Here is a 16209-nt window from a genome sequence, read left to right as displayed (position 1 = left end):
ACTGTATAGCACAGAGAACTCTATTCAGTGCTCTGTAATGACCTATATGAGAATGGAGTCTAGAAGAGAGTGGATATATGTATATGTATGTATACCTGATTCACTTTGCTGTACAGGCAGAAACTAACACAACATTGTAAATCAACTATACTGCAATAAAAAATTAATTTTAAAAAAAAGCATTACTAGGAGGTGGATGTCAAAATCCTACTCATGCCTTCTTGGATGGGTCGGGGACCCACAGGCTGGTGCCTCAGAAACCAGGGGCAACAAAATCAACCTGGCTTCTTCTCTGGAGAAGACAGCCTGCTAACCCTTCCCCAAACACCACATTCTCTCACCTCTCCTCTGCCTTCTGCCCAGAAGAAAAGAATTGAGGTGCAGGTGATGTAGCAAGAAAGTTCCAAATCAGGCGAAGTTCCAAAAAGAAGCTGGCTGGGGGACTTCCCTGGTGGTCCAGTGGTTAGGACTCCACACTTTCACTGCTGGGGCCCTGCGTTCCATCCCCCGTCTGAGAACTAAGATCCCGCAAGGTGCGGCCAAAAACAAAGCTGGCAGGATGAGACGGGAAAACAAAAAATACAGAGTTGCAAAATGAATCTATTTTTGACCAAAGCCCAGCGTCTCCTCTCTGGACTCAAGACCAAGAGCTTGAAGTTCAGTGTCTCCAAGTGACAAAGAACCACGGGACTTGGAAGCAGATCCACCCTCAGAAGATAAAATGCTGCTTACTGAGGCATGAGGAAAGTGATCATCCAGTGCCCTGAGAAATGGGCAACCAGCAGCTGAAAAGAGATGCATGGCTCACTCATCCTAAAGGATGAAAGGAGCCCAGCCTGTGCTGGTGAATGCGGAACCACAGATGCTCGGCTGGTGGCAGTGAGGATGATTGTAGTGTCCACTAATTTCCATGGTGTAAATACGTCCACGACAACCAATTACAAGTTATCACTGTGAAGTTACTGAACTATAGGCAGCTCTCCAGAGCCAGTACCTCTGGAACAGACCACTTTCCCCCCATAAGACGACTCCAAGGTGGGAAACAACAGGATTATCCAGGAGGAGACCTGCTGGGAGCCAGTTGTACCACATGACTCAGGTGAATACATTCTCCCATCAAACTCCTGTTCTCAGGAATTCCCTGGCAGTCCAGTGGTTAGGACTCTGCGCTCTCACTGCCAGGGGCCCAGGTTCAATCCTTGGTCAGGGGACTAAGATCCTGCAAGCTGCGTGGCCAAAGGAAAAAACAAAACAACTCCTGCTCTCACTCTCACTTATTGAGTGCATTTGTCGGCCAACATAAATGTTACCTTCCTAACTCCAAATCGGGACATGTGGATTGGCAGTCACAAAGGTATTGAATTCATGGGGACAGAAGAACTTAATAATCTCAGAGTATCCTGAGAAAGCTGGGATGAAGCATTTTCCTGAAGTTGTCTATTTTTTAGATAGCATTTGCTGTGTTCCTGATTATAAACATGAGCATGTTATGCTTAGTCTAGAATAATGAAAAAACAAAGAGAGAAAAGAAAATGTAACCAGAAGTCATCCAGAAGTAATCACTATCATCACCAGGAACTTTTCTGCTGCGTTCCAATGTGTGATTTTCTTTTTTTTTATGAAGTTGTGATGACATTTTACAGTTTTCATTCCTACTTTTTTCCCCTAACTTTATATTAAAAATAGACATTGTGTGTTTTTGACAACTAACTAGTTTTTTTAACCGGAAAACTAATAAAATGCTAATGGTTTAAAAAAAAGTCCAGATGAACCTTGCAGACATTGTGCTAAGTGAAGTAAGGTAGTCACAAAAGAACAAATACTGTATGACACCGCTTATTTGAGAGGTACCTGGTGCAATCCAGTTCCTGGAGACAGAAAGTAGAGCGGGTGAGGAGTGGGTAGAGAAATGGGGAGATGTTTCATTTATCTGTCATTTCCATTTTGCAAGAGGAGAAGTTCTGGAGATGGATGGTGGTGATGGTGGCACAACAATGTGAATGTACCTAATGTCACTGAACCATACACTTAAAAAGGTTAAAAAAAAAAAAAAAGGTCGGGGCTTCGCCGGTGGCGCAGTGGTTAAGAATCCGCCTGCCAACTCAGGGGACACGGGTTCGAGCCCTGGTCTAGGAAGATCCCACATGCCGTGGAGCAACCAAGTCCATGTGCTGCTACTAGTGAGCCTGTGCTCTGGAACCCGCGAGCCACGACCACTGAAGCCTGCGCACCTAGAGCCTGTGCTCCTCAACAAGAGAAGCCACCACAATGAGAAGCCTGCACACCGCAATGAAGACTGAACCCAGCCTAAAATAAATAAACAAATAATTAAAAAAAAAAAAAAAAAAAAAGGTCAAGGCGGTAAATTTTATTTTTATTTTGGCCACGCCCACACGGCTTGCAGTTCCCCGACCAGGGATTGAACCTGGGCCATGGCAGTGAAAACACGGAATCCTAACCACTAGGCCACCACGGGACTCCCAAGACGTAAATTTTATGTTATGTGTATTTTACCACAAATTTTTTTAAAGTAGAAAAAAATGGGAAAGTGACAAAACAATGAGGGGAAAAATGATATATAGATGGGACAGAGAACATAGATACTTCATTGGTGTTTGTGAATAAAGTTAAATCAAACAAACAAAATCCAAGCACTTTTGTAATGCAATTATATCTTGAAAGTGAGCCATCTGTCCACCTCCCCCAGGCCTCAGTCCTCTTCCCCAGGGACAACCAGTCTCACCAACTTCTGGAGACTACAGTCTTTGCTGGTTACCTAATATGCACCCGTTGGAATATTACATACCCGTTAACACTTGTTTTCAAAGTTTATGTAATGATAGAGGATCCATCTATTGTGATTACCCAGATGTGTGACGTTCAATGAGAGTTTTTTTCAACATCACTGTTGAAGTATGTTTCACATAACACACTTTCATTCTCCCATTTAAAGTCTACAACTCAATGGTGTTTAGTATAGTCACAGGGTTGTCAGCCATCACCACAATCAATTTTAGACTTGTTTTACCCCCAAAAGAAATCCCTTACCCTTTAGCTATTACTCTCAATTCCTTCCACCCGCCACACCCAACCCCTGGCAAACACTAATCTGCTTTCTGTCTCTACGGATTTGCCTATTCTGGACATTTCATATAAATGAAACCAAACACTGTGTGTTGTGGCCGGCTGCTTTCACTTAGCATAAAGTTTTCCATTAGCATAATGTGTTCATCCGTGTTGTAACAGGTATCAGTATTTCCTTTCTTTCTATGGCAGAATTATATTCCAGTGTATGGAGATAACACATAGTGTTTATCCATTCATCACTTGATGGACATTCAATAGGTATTTAAGCAACTAAGGGACTCAGAGAACTTGGGGCACTTCTTTTCTAGTTTCCTCTCTGCCTTAACCATCATTCCACTCACGTCTTCTGGAGAAAAGATTGTCCTTGCTTCCTTTGATGCTCTACTATGAGCAGATGCTGGCATTTTACAAAAGCCTGCCTCTCTTTACTTTGATTGGGCTCTCAGTATGCCAAGGCACTGGCCTGGAACGTGGTCAGGTAGCGTTTTATGCCATTATTTTTTCCTTTTCCAAAGATTTCAGTCAAACTCCTTCGGCTGTGTAGCCAGGAATTCCCAACCTCTTAGGGTCCCAGAATCTGATCTTTGTTCGCTTCAATTCTTTCTCCCACCTTGCAAAAGTTCCACCCCATTTCTCAAAGACAAGTGCATTAAACTTAATTCCACTCTAAGATTTTTTTCATTCCCTGTCTAGAATTCCCTGTCTCTGCTAAACTGGCAGAGACACAGTACCTACTTGCATCCTGGCTTTTCCAGCCAATGGCTGACTTCTTGCAAGATTTTGAGAAAATTTCCTCATAATATATAATAATGCTCTTGCCAGGCACACTTTCTATGGAAGTTCTCCTCCTATTCTTTGAGCAGACTTCAGAAGGAGGTACAAATCTTATCGACATTTTACAAATGAGGAAGTTGAGGCTCAGAGAGGTAAAATAACTTTCCAAACAAAGTCACAGCCTCCAGCCCATGTTTATAGAATGAATCACTTCTGCTCTGGGCCTCACATTTACTGACAGAAGTAAAAACTTGGACTGGGGAAAGGGAGGATTAAGAAACTTGTGATGAAAATCTATGTACCCTCTAACCAGGAAAATACACATATTCACAACATTTTAAAAGCAATTTCAAGGAGTTAGGGGAAAAAAACCATCCTGCAGGTCTAAACTGGAATTGTCGACTGGGTTGGCTGGGCACAGGAGGAAGTGAAAAATCTCACTTACAAGGTTGAATCACCAGGTGGCGCTCTCAGTCCTGAATGGACCCTGGGTTCCACAGCCAAGGTCTTCCAAGAGATAGGAGTTGGTCCAAGCTGCCTGGAACTCAAAGAATTTCAGAGATTGTTGGTTCAAACAATAACCCTCACCATCAGAGGAGGAAAAGCGGCAGTGTGCTCAAGGTCACAGCTCATGGACAAAGCCAGAACTCACCCACTTATCTGATATTTCTGAAATGTAGCACATAGTTCCCTTACTCTGAACAGAGCGCAGTGGACAAAATGCAATCTTTTCTCATGACGATTCCAGGAATGACCCTTTGTGTCTGAACGTTGCTATCTGTGGGAACCAGAAGGGCTTATCTCACACACAAAATGGCCCCAGACTGCTGTTTCTTTAATTCCTCCTGCAGGTTAGGCACTGAGCACGGGTTTGGTTCCTCCTATCTGCCAGGTTTGCTTACGTTTCCATGTGTCCTTAGGTAAGTTATTTACCCCTCTTGGAGCCTCCGTTTCTGGGGGTTATTGAGTGGACTTGATGAGGCATGCGCCAGTAAAGTACCCTGCAGGCAGTAGATGTCCAGCAATCGGTAACTACGAACGTAACTGTGCTTCTTGCTCCTGTCAATTTGCTGTTTAATTTGTTGCTTTATACATTCTCTACCTTGGAACCCAGACGACTAAACTTATTAGAACTCTGGGTAAAATAAGAATACAGAGACACTAAATGAGAAAATTACCTGCTCCGCTGTGGACTCTATGACCTTTGTTATTGTGGCTTGGCAGTCTTGATTCTCGGCTGGGTTCTGGAGAGGCAGGGGTTCCAGGTGGGCGCCTTCAGAAGATATAGGGCATTTGTGGAAATAGAAAGGAGATGGAAGGTTAGATTCCTGGATAAGTAAGTTACTTTTAGGTTTAACTACCCTAGACCTCCTTTTTCTTCTCAGCATGTATTTCTGACCATTCTGTCGATGGAAATAAGAAAACGCACAACATGAATTGTGTGTTTCAGTTTTATTCAGGGACCTTATTGAGGACAATAGCCTGGGAAAGAGTCTCTAAGTAACTCTGAGGAACTGCTTCAAAGACATAGAGGGAGAGGCCAGTATACATATGATTTTGGTGAGGGAATACGTGCAGTCAAGCATACATCTCGGTAAACGGTTACTGCTAGTCACAAGTAACAGGTATCTCAGTTCAAGATTTTAGTGCTTTACTATGTGTGGGAAGATGCAAGAATCTGGGTTCATTAAAATTCCTCCTGAATATACACCCTAACTATGTAAGGGGCCTGTTTTCTAAAGTACAGAGTGCCCCATCCTGGTTTTCATCCTGAATTCCTGTCAGGGTGCACTGTCGGTCAATCACTGCAGTGGCTAATGACTTAATCCTTGTAGAAACGGGTGGTGAGCAACATTCTTTGTTGTACAATTCCAATGTCAAATAGCAATGAATCTGTATTTTTACAAATAGGAAACTCCCAAAAGGCAAAACCCCAAGGAATGTGAAATTTCACTTTTCAGCGCATTTGTTCATTGCCAAAGTCCTTTCAGACATATACACTCTTCAGTCACTCACACACTCCAGCCCTGGAGTCCATCTCCTCCCCTCTGTTCCCACACTCCTTACTGGAGTTCTGACCTTTACTGTGTGCCAGGCACCATGCTGGATACTGCAGTAACAATGGGGAACAGAACAAAGAGAGGGCTTTGCCTTCATGGAGCCCACACTCATCCCTGTAGCTCCAGCAATGTCTGACAATGACTGCTTCAATCAAGCCATGGTGTTTCTACACCCCCATGTCCCCCACCCATGTTCTTGCTCTTTCCACTACCAGGGATGCCCTTTACTCCCTCCTTCACCTGGCTAATTCCCACAAATTCTTTGGGCTCAAGTGGTCACCTCTTCCAAGAAGTCTTCCTTGGTGTACACAGCAGGGACAGGTACCCTTCTCCTGTATTCCTGTAGCACCCTGTGGAAATTTATATCAGAACCCTTGCCACTCTGAATTGTAAGAATCACTTTACATGTCTGTCTTCCTGCTCCAGCCTGGAATCTCTCTGAAGGTATGGACAATGTTTCATCCGGGTCTCTGTCTTCAGAGTCTAGCACAGGGCTTGGTAGACATTCAGTAAATGGTAAGTGAACAAATAGAGTGTTGGCCCCAACAGAAACGAACGGCGACACTGAATGTAGCACTCACGAGAGGATTTATTTTGGCATCTCTTGCTCACAAAACTCTAGAATCTTGAAGATGGTTCTTGTTTGCCCAAAACTATCTTCTTGACAATCAGTTCAGCTTCTCCCCTTCCAGGGGATATCTGGCCTCCCCAGGAGTTGTTTATCTTCCCTGCTTCAGGGTACAGCCTGTCTTTTGGGGACCATCTTTAAATGGGCATCTTCATCTAAGTTTATATAAAGTCACAGGTAAGTTTCACTGCTCTTGTCCTCAATATTTATCTCCTTAGTGACTTTTTCACTTTCTTTCTTCTCTTTTTTAATTTTTAAAATTTCAGTACAGTTCAAATCAGCATGCGTGGTTCATTTCAGCTTCTTCACTGCCAAAGCTGGGGGCAGGAACTGCTTCAGCTTCTCTGCCTTCTCTTTTTCTGTGATGACCAAGGTGTAAAGGTATCTGCTGCATCAAACTTTAAACTTCACATTATCCTTATTTTTCTTGATCTTGACAGACTTGGCATCCTTTCACCTGGCTGTAAGCAGAAAGTCCTTGATTTCCTCAATTTTGTGAGCCATGGCAATGAGGCATGGAGAGCCTGGCTGGCACCTTCCATCCAGGCCCGGGGTCCCCAGATGTCACCCAGCCTGGATTACCACGGATTACCCCCCATTCCCCACGTACAGCCTGCGAGACACTCACTGCCACTTCTTCACTTTCTTATGCTCTCTGTTTCCCAGCCTGCATTCCAATCTTTTCTAACCAGCTGCAGGATAAGACCCTGGGTTCTGGTATCAAACACACTCAGATTTATATCTCAGGAATTCCCTGGTGGTCCAGTGGTTAAGACTCCGTGCTTTCACTGCAAAGGGCACGGGTTCAATCCCTGGTCAGGGTACTAAGATCCCACAAGCCGTGCAGCCAAAAAAAAAAAAAAATTATATCTATAGCCCACTGCTACTAAGCTTCCCTATGAGATCTCTCTGAGCCTGTTTCCTCTGTTGTAAATGGCAATGATGGGAATGATAACTATAGCCCTTATCTTAGGATATACTGAGAAGATTATATGAGAGAAAGCCATTATGAGAGGCTTAGCGTGGAACCTGACAAAGAAGAAAGCTGAATACATATCATTATGTCATTTGGGACATGCAGAATATGTATATTATTATTTTATAATTTATTATAATATTATAATTATATAAAGATAATATCAATAAAATAGAATAATAAAATATAACATTATAATTATTGGATTGGCCAAAAAGTTCGTTCGGGTTCTTCCATAACATCTCACAGGAAAACCCAAATGAACTTTTTGGCCAATCCAATATATAAATTATAATATAATTCATAATATTTTACAATTACAATTATAAAAATTATAATTTTTATCTACATTTTTTATATCAAATAATCAACAGGACCATACTAATTATTTGGCTTACTCTAGTTTCCCGTTTTTTAAAACTCTTCCTGCTTGTCAATTAAGCAGAAATATTTTAATTGTCTTAAAAGGAAAATTTGTAAACATATAATTTAAAATAATTCAGTCCACCTGTGGGAAGCAAAAGTCCCTGTAACAAATCTTCTTAAGTTCTTTATTTCTCCCTAAAAAAACCCAGTTAACTGTTGTTTATCCTTCCAGTTGTGTGTTTACATACACATGAATTATATACAACATGTAAACATACAGATTTTTTTAAAAGCATAGATGAGATCACACACTATATATTTGTAAGCAACTTGCTTTTTTTTGTTTTTTTACCCTTTTAAATAAAGTGTACAGTTCAGTGGTTGTTTGTACATTCACAAGTTTGTGCAGCCATCACCACTAATTCCAGATCATTCTCATCACCTCAGAAAGAAACCCCATACCCACTGGCAGTCACTTCCCATTTCCCTTCCTCACACCTCCCAGCTCCTGGCAACCACTGATCTACTTTTTGTCTCCATGGAATTGCCTATTGTGGATATTTCGTATAAGTGGAATCATATAATATATGGCCTTCTGTGTCTGGCTTCCTGTCACTACGTTTAAGTTCAGCTAATGCTTTTTAAAGATTACCCAGTATTCCATAGTTATGATGATTCCATAGTGTGGATTCATCATAATCCAGTTAATCCTCCACTCAATGGGCATTTAAGTTGTTTCCTTTCTTTCATTATCACAAACTACAAAACAATGAACACCCCATGCTTCATAGCAATGTTCAGGCTTTGTGAACCTTGTGAAATTTCCTGCAGGAAAAATTCTCAGGAGAGGTATTATTATTGGAGAAAAAATCACGCATAGTGAAATTTTGATAGATCCTGCCAAATTGCCCTCGAGAAAAGTTATATTACTTTCTAGTCCTTCCAACAGTGTGAGTTGAGCATTGCCCCCAGTCTTTGTTAATGTTGTATATTCTAGGTTTAAAAGAGAAGTGATTTCTAAGCTCACTTTCCCTGCAATCACACCAGCTTGTATGGTAGAAATAGCGATATTTTGGGGTACATTGAGTTAAATGAAATATATTATTAAAATTAATTTCACCTGCTTTTAATTTTTATTAAATTCACCTGCTTTAAGAAAAAATTTTTAATGTGACTACTTCAAAAATTTTAAATTACATATGTGGCTCAACTTTTATTTCCTTTTTTTTCTTAGTGATCAAATCGAAAACTTTTTTTTTTTGCTGCGTTGGGTCTTCATTGCTTTGCGTGGGCTTTCTCTAGTTGCGGCTATCAGGGGTTACTCTTCATTGTGGTGCGCGGGCTTCTCATTGCGGTGGATTCTCTTGTTGTGGAGCACTGGCTCTAGGTGTGGGGTCTTCAGTAGTCATGGCACTCGGGCTCAGTAGTTGGGGCTTGTGGGCTCCAGAACGCAGGCTCAGTAGTTGTGGCACATGGGCTTAGTTGCTCCTCAGCATGTGGGATCTTCCTGGGCCAGGGCTTGAACCTGTGTCCCCTGCACTGGCAGGCGGATTCTTAACCACTGTACCACCAGGGAAGCCCTCAACTTTTATTTCTATTGGATGCTGCTGCTCGAGAGTTAACCGTGACCTCTATCCTCCTCCTGAACATCCTGTTATTGCTTTTTACAATCAATGCACATTTATATTTACCCATATGTTTACCAGTTTCTTTGTTCTCCATGACTTCTTGCATGTCCTTCCTTCAGGTACATATATCCTCCCAAAAGAACTTTTTTGGGGGTATGTTTTTCAGCACAAATATGAGAATGGGAACCACTGTATCTTAGTCTAAAAGGGTATTGGATGATAGGTGTGTATATATATATATATATATATATATATATATATATATACACACATATATTTTTGTATATGGGGGGGTTATTTGGACTCTTAATCGTGGGAGGAGGGGTTGAGTTAGAGAGATGGAAGATACTTCAGTGAACTACACATCTTATTTCCCATGACAGCAAATTGAAATGTACAATCATAGTAAGGTGTCTCACGGGAAACTGAGAAGAACAATACACCATATGTTATGTAGAAGTCCAATGTCAGTGTGTAAAGCCAAACACGTAGCCCCTCAAACTACTTACACTGTAGTAAATTTGAATTTTAAAAGTAAATTTCTTTTTGGGATTTCTGTGGCGGTCCAGTGGTTAAGACTCTGTGCTTCCACTGCAGGGGACACAGGTTTGATCCTTGGTCAGGGGAACTAGGATCCCGCGTGTCATGCGATGCAGCCAAAAGATTAAAAAAATTTAATTTTCTTTTTAAGTAAACTTAAATTTCTCTCTCTCTTTCCAAAGTGGAATTCACAAAAGTAATATATGTAGATAATGTATTTATTTTTTAATATACATGTATATTTCTGTATTTCTGACATTGCCCTTCTAGGAGTATGACTCAACTACAGTGAAATGACCGGGCACCCTTTTGTTCACTTGCCTTGAACTTCTGGACAAATGTTAATTACAGCAAAACCTTACTAATTCAAACAAGTTGGGGAAATCAAAATAAGTGGTAGGTTAATGTTTTTTCATAAATATACAGTTGACTCTTGAACAACATGGGGGTTAGGGGCAACCCCTCCATGCAGTCAAAAATCCATGTATAAATGTTGACTCCTCTAAAACTTAATAGCCTACTGTTGACCAGAAGCCTTACTGATAACATAAACAGTCAACATATATTTTGTATGTTATATGTATATTTATATATATTTTATGCATTCATGACTTACCTTTTTCTTAATTTTTTTCCATGTTTCTAGGCTATGTGGTTCATCTGAGTTTTTTCAAATTGTCACAAATCTCCAAAAGATTTTCCAATATATGTATTGAAAAAAATCCATGTGCAAGTGGACCTGCACAGTTCAAAACCGTGTTGTTCAAGGGTCAACTGCAGTTTCTTAATTTCTGGAGCATGCAGAAAGTTCTAGTAAGCTAATAAAATTTTGTTAAGTAGAGATGGAGTCTAATAAAGTGGCTGGTATCGGAGGTAATTTGTACTACCTGTGTAGTCAGGCAAGGCACTTACTGACACGGTGCTTGCAAGTTGCTCTCTTGAGCTGGTTAACAGTATCTCTGTGAAGGTGTGGGCTTTACTTCCTTGCTACTTGTAGAAAATAGGTCTTGCTTTTGCTTTCCTGCCTCTGTTTCTCTTCTTTCTGGTATCGGCGCAATTATTTTCCTTTGGAAAGCTGCCTCTCCCCAACTCTAAGCAAACAGGGTTGGGATGGAGCTATGGGAGTGGATGAGGCCCCAGGCTGGTCAGAATGATCAGGAGCAGGTTAGGGCTAGGCACACAGCTGGTCTGGATTAGTGAGAGGCAGTCCCTATTTTCTGCTGGAGGTGTGGAGCAATGGAGTCCCTCCTTCTGCTGGGGTTGCTAACTTGAATGAACGCAGGCCTGAAGCCGTTGGTGGCTATCATTGGTCAGCTATTGCTGCATAATAAATCACCACAAGCTCTGCAGCTTAAAACAATATACATACATCATCTCACAATTTCTGTGGATCAGGGGCTCTGCCTCAGGGTCTCTCAAGAGACTGCAGTCAAGGTGTCGGCCTATGCTGGGGTCTCCTTGTCAGGATCGCAGTCTAGCTGGGAGAGAGCGCTGAAGTGTCAGGTGTGCAAGTAGCCGAATAAAGCAACAAGCTGAAAATGAAAGAGTTAAGCCGTTGATCACTTACTGTGATGGTTTAGGGAAGAGGCTGAAACTGGAGAAAGTACCTACTCTCCCTGTTGCATTTTCCCCTATATGTGTCTCACTGTGGAAGGGACCCCAGACAAAAGGCTCTAGCAGTTTATAGCCCCTGGGACTTGGGGGAGGGTGGTGGTGAGGATGTAGAGGGAGGAGGGATTGGAGTGGAAAAGTACCTGGTATGAAGTCAGAGTGAGCAAGTGTCTGCAACGTCATGTCCCCTCACCCCCAATAAGGAGGTCAGGGCAGAGGTGCCTGGAGAGGACCTCTGCCCAGGACCTCAGATAAAGGGACCCAAGAAGGAAGGAGCATAATATGCATAAGAGCATGACTGGTCAGAGGGGCTGAGTCCTGGACTGCAACTCCCTTAGAGACTGCAATGTGCTGTCTGTGCACCAGGTCTGGCATGGGGGGAAGGGGGCAGCTTTCCCCTGGGAGGCCTGCCAGGTAAACCCTCTGAATTGCCTACCGTCAGGCCTGAGAAATCACACATAGGATTTTTTGCTTTTTGCTGTTGTTGTTTTTTAACTTTTTCTTTTTTGGCTGCGCCACACAGCATAAAGAATCCTAGTTCCCCAACCAGGGATCTAACCCGCGCCCCTGCAGTGGAAGCGTGGAGGCTTAACCACAGGACCAGCGAGGAAGCCCACACATTAGTTTTTAACCAGGAACCGGACACCTCATTCATCTGGAGTCTTGACTGGGGAACCATCTGCTTCGAACCTCACTTGGTGGCTGTTGGCAGGATTCAGTTCCTTGTGGGACATTGGACCGAGGGCCTCAGATCCTCACTGACTGTTGGCCAGGGGCCACCCCCAGTTCCTTGTCATGTGAGTCTTTCTATACTTGGCAGGTGATTTCACGAAAGCCGGCAAGCCAAGAAGGCAATAGAGAGTACGTGCTAGCAAGTTGTAAGTCCCAATCTTATGTAACCTAATCACGGAAGTGACATCTCATTAACATTGCCATATTTTATTGGTTAGAAGTGGCTTACTCAAGGGGAGGGGATTACACAAGACCATGAATACCAGGAGGTGGGGATTGCTGGGGCCATCTTAGAAGCTGCTGACCGTAATGGCCATAGGGCAACATAAAGGGAGAATCTACTTGGGATTGAAACCAGCCCAGAGGCAAACAAAGTTGAGAAACAGGAGGGAGACAGATACTTAGGGCACCACTTAAGCCTGTGGATCTGGATACTTCTGAAGCCAACTACCCATTGGCATCCCAGTACTGGAACTAATTACTTTTCTTCTTTAAAGATTCCATTTGCACTGGGTTTTAGTCACTTGCAACTGAAAGAGTCCTGATTAACATAAAAATAATGTGGGCATGTTCTTTGGGTTTCTTGGCACTGAGATGTGCTGAGGTCACCTCAAGAACAAGGAGTTTCTGTTGGTGTGAATGTAAATTGGTGCAGCCACTATGGAAAACAGTATGGAGGTTCCTCAAAAACTAAAAATAGAGTTGCCATATGATGCAGCAATCCTACTCCTGGGCATATATCTGGACAAAACTATAATTTAAAAAGATGCATGCACCTCAATGATCATAGCAGCACTATTCACAATAGCCAAGACATGCAAACAACCTAAATGTCCATCGACAGATGAATGGGTAAAGAAGATGTGGTACGTATATACGATGGAATAGTACTCAGCCATAAAAAAGAATGAAATAATGCCATTTGCAGCAATGTGGATGGACCTAGAGATTATCATACTAAGTGAAGTAAGGCAGAAAGAGAAAGACAAATACCATATGATATCAATTATATATGGAATCTAAAATATGACACAAATATCTACAAAACAGAAACAAACTCACAGATATAGAGAACAGATTTGTGGTTGCCAAGGGGGATAGTGGGGGAGGGATGGATTGGGAATTTGGGATTAGCAGATTCAAACTGTTATATAGAGAATGGATAAACAACAAGGTCCTACTGTATAGCACAGGGAACTAGATTCAGTATCCTATGATAAACCATAATGGAAGAGAATATGAAAAAGAATATATATATATCTGAATCACTTTGCTGTACAGCAGAAATTAACACAATGTTGTAAATCAACTATACTTCAAAAAAGCAAATTTTCAAAAACGAACAAGGTGTTTGCTCAAACAGTGCTGGTGGTCTGGCACCCACCTGGAGCCCTTCCGTGGAGCGGGTCAGTTCTGGAGATGGAAGGCTGTCTGTTTCTCCAGGTGCTCGTTTTTCTCTGTGAATCTGCTGTTTTCCCACTGCCGATCGGCCATTTCTCCTCCATACTATAAATCCTTTACCCACACTCTCTGCTGCCTCCGATTTCCAGCCTGCCCAAGGCTCTTAACGGCCCCTCTGCACTCTCTGTGCATCTTCTCCTTTCTGCATTAGTTCCTACCACTTACACCTGCCTGCTTCTCCATATATACTAGTGCAGATTCAAGAGGTTGAATCTGATTGGTGTAGGTCATCCTTTTGAACCAGGCCAGTTCACAGGTGGTTTGACAGGCCTGTGCATTGCCTGTCAGGTGGGTCAGGGGGTGGACTCATGAGGGCTTCAGAGCGGCTGTGGCCAGGCCAGGCATTCTATAGTTTCTCTTGTTTAAGACACAGGCATAGGGCTTCCCTGGTGGCACAGTGGTTGAGAGTCTGCCTGCCGATGCAGGGGACACGGGTTCGTGCCCCGGTCCGCGAAGATCCCACATGCCGCGGAGGGGCTGGGCCCATGAGCCATGGCCGCTGAGCCTGCACGTTCGGAGCCTGTGCTCCGCAACGGGAGAAGCCACAACAGTGAGAGGCCCGCGGTGAGAGGCCGGCGTACCGCAAGAAAAAAAAAAAAAAAAAAAAAAAAAAAAGACACACGCAAGCCATTTTTCATGAAGATGGTAAAGATTCCAGTTTGAATAATCATTAATTTGATAGCTTAAGGTCTGAATGAATGAGGCTTCACTGACTTGTAGCATGATTTGGGAGGCCTAGTTTCTATTTCTAGCTCCTTTTTATTTTATTATTTTTGCGGTACGCGGGCCTCTCACTGCTGTGGCCTCTCCCGTTAGGGAGCACAGGCTCCGGATGCGCAGGCTGAGCGGCCATGGCTCACGGGCCCAGCTGCTCCGCGGCATGTGGGATCTTCCCGGACCGGGGCACGAACCCGTGTCCCCTGCATCGGCAGGCGGGACTCTCAACCACTGCGCCACCAGGGAAGCCCTCTAGCTCCTTTTTAATGAGCAGATCATCTGCATTGATCCAGGATTCATTTTATTGCAAGTGAAGAACATCCAACTTAAATTGGCACAGGTCCAAAATGGAATTAGCTGGCTCACGTATCTGAAAAGTCCAAGGGGTAGATCTTGCTTCATGCTTGGCTCCATCCAGGTGTCAAACAGTGTCAATGTCACCATGTCACAATGACTCTCTCTGTCTCAGAGCTACTTTGCTCTGTGTTGGCTCCTTTCCCAGGCAGCCTCTTTGGTCCCAGTGGTCAGATTACCACCAACAGCTCCAGGCTGACATTCTCTCTCCTCAGCAGCACTGCTGGAAGAGAGATTCCCTCTTCCCAGTGGTTCCACCCAAGGTCCTGGAACTGAGTCTCATTGGCTTGGCTTCGTTCACCTGTGCATCCCTGAACCAATGGCTAGACCAGAGGGATGCAATGCTTTGATTGGCCAGCCTTAGGTCACATGACTATCCCTTCAGCCCTTCCTAAACCACATGAACTGAGAGTGACAGAGGGGTGGTTCCCCAAAGGAAGAGTGGGGTGCTATTAATCGAAAGAGAGATGGATGCTGGCAAACCAACACCAGTGTTTATACCAGTTAATCTGTCCATTTCTGTTTCCCAGTCTCTGAAAGCATGTGCTATTTGCAGAGTAATACTGCAAGCAACCTCTGAGCCTACAAATATTTGCAGGTGACTTCTATAATTTACTTATTTTTTAAGTGAAGTGAGATTCATGTAACATAAAATAAACCATTTTAAAGTGAATGATGCAGGGTCTTCCCTGGTGGCGCAGTGGTTAAGAATCTGCCTGCCAGTGCAGGGGACACAGATTTGAGCCCTGGTTCAGGAAGATCCCACATGCCACGGAGCAACTAAGCCTGTGTGCCACAACTACTGAGCCTGTGCTCTAGAGTCCACAAGCCACAACTACTGAGTCCACGTGCCACAACTACTGAAGCCTGTGCGCCTAGAGCCTGTGCTCCGCAACAAGAGAAGCCACCGCAATGAGAAGCCCATGCACTGCTACAAAGAATAGCCGCCACTGGCTGCAACTAGAGAAAGCCCACGCACAGCAATGAAGACCCAATGCAGCCAAAAATAAATAAATAAATAAAGTGAATGATGCAGTGGCGTTTGATACATCACGATGTTGTACTACCACCACCTCTATCTAGTTCCAGAACATTTTCATCACCTCAAAATAAGACCCATGCCCAGGGACTTCCCTGGTGGCACAGTGGTTAAGAATCCGCCTGCCAGTGCAGGGGACATGGGTTCAAACCCTGGTCCAGGAAGATCCCACATGCCACGGAGCAACTAAGCCTGTGCGCCACAACAACTGAGTCTACGCTCTAGAGCCTGCGAGC

At 43.4% G+C, this 16209-nt stretch overlaps 1 long non-coding RNA gene and 1 pseudogene across 1 annotated transcript; both read right to left on the bottom strand.

Annotated features, from left to right (window-relative positions):
- Positions 1-4438: 4438 nt before the first annotated feature.
- Positions 4439-11538, bottom strand: LOC141276141 (uncharacterized). The gene is made up of 3 exons (XR_012325175.1): positions 11429-11538; positions 5040-5134; positions 4439-4639 (listed from the first exon to the last, which is right to left on the bottom strand). It is a non-coding gene; the product is annotated as an uncharacterized lncRNA (long non-coding RNA).
- Positions 6841-7053, bottom strand: LOC101324474 (large ribosomal subunit protein eL38 pseudogene; annotated as a pseudogene).
- Positions 11539-16209: the final 4671 nt, after the last annotated feature.

The sequence above is a fragment of the Tursiops truncatus genome, chromosome 13 (genome assembly GCF_011762595.2).
Source record: "Tursiops truncatus isolate mTurTru1 chromosome 13, mTurTru1.mat.Y, whole genome shotgun sequence".
Classification (NCBI taxonomy): Eukaryota; Metazoa; Chordata; class Mammalia; order Artiodactyla; family Delphinidae; genus Tursiops; species Tursiops truncatus.
Note: the sequence above shows the minus strand (reverse complement) of the source record. Positions and strands in the feature narration are given on the sequence as shown.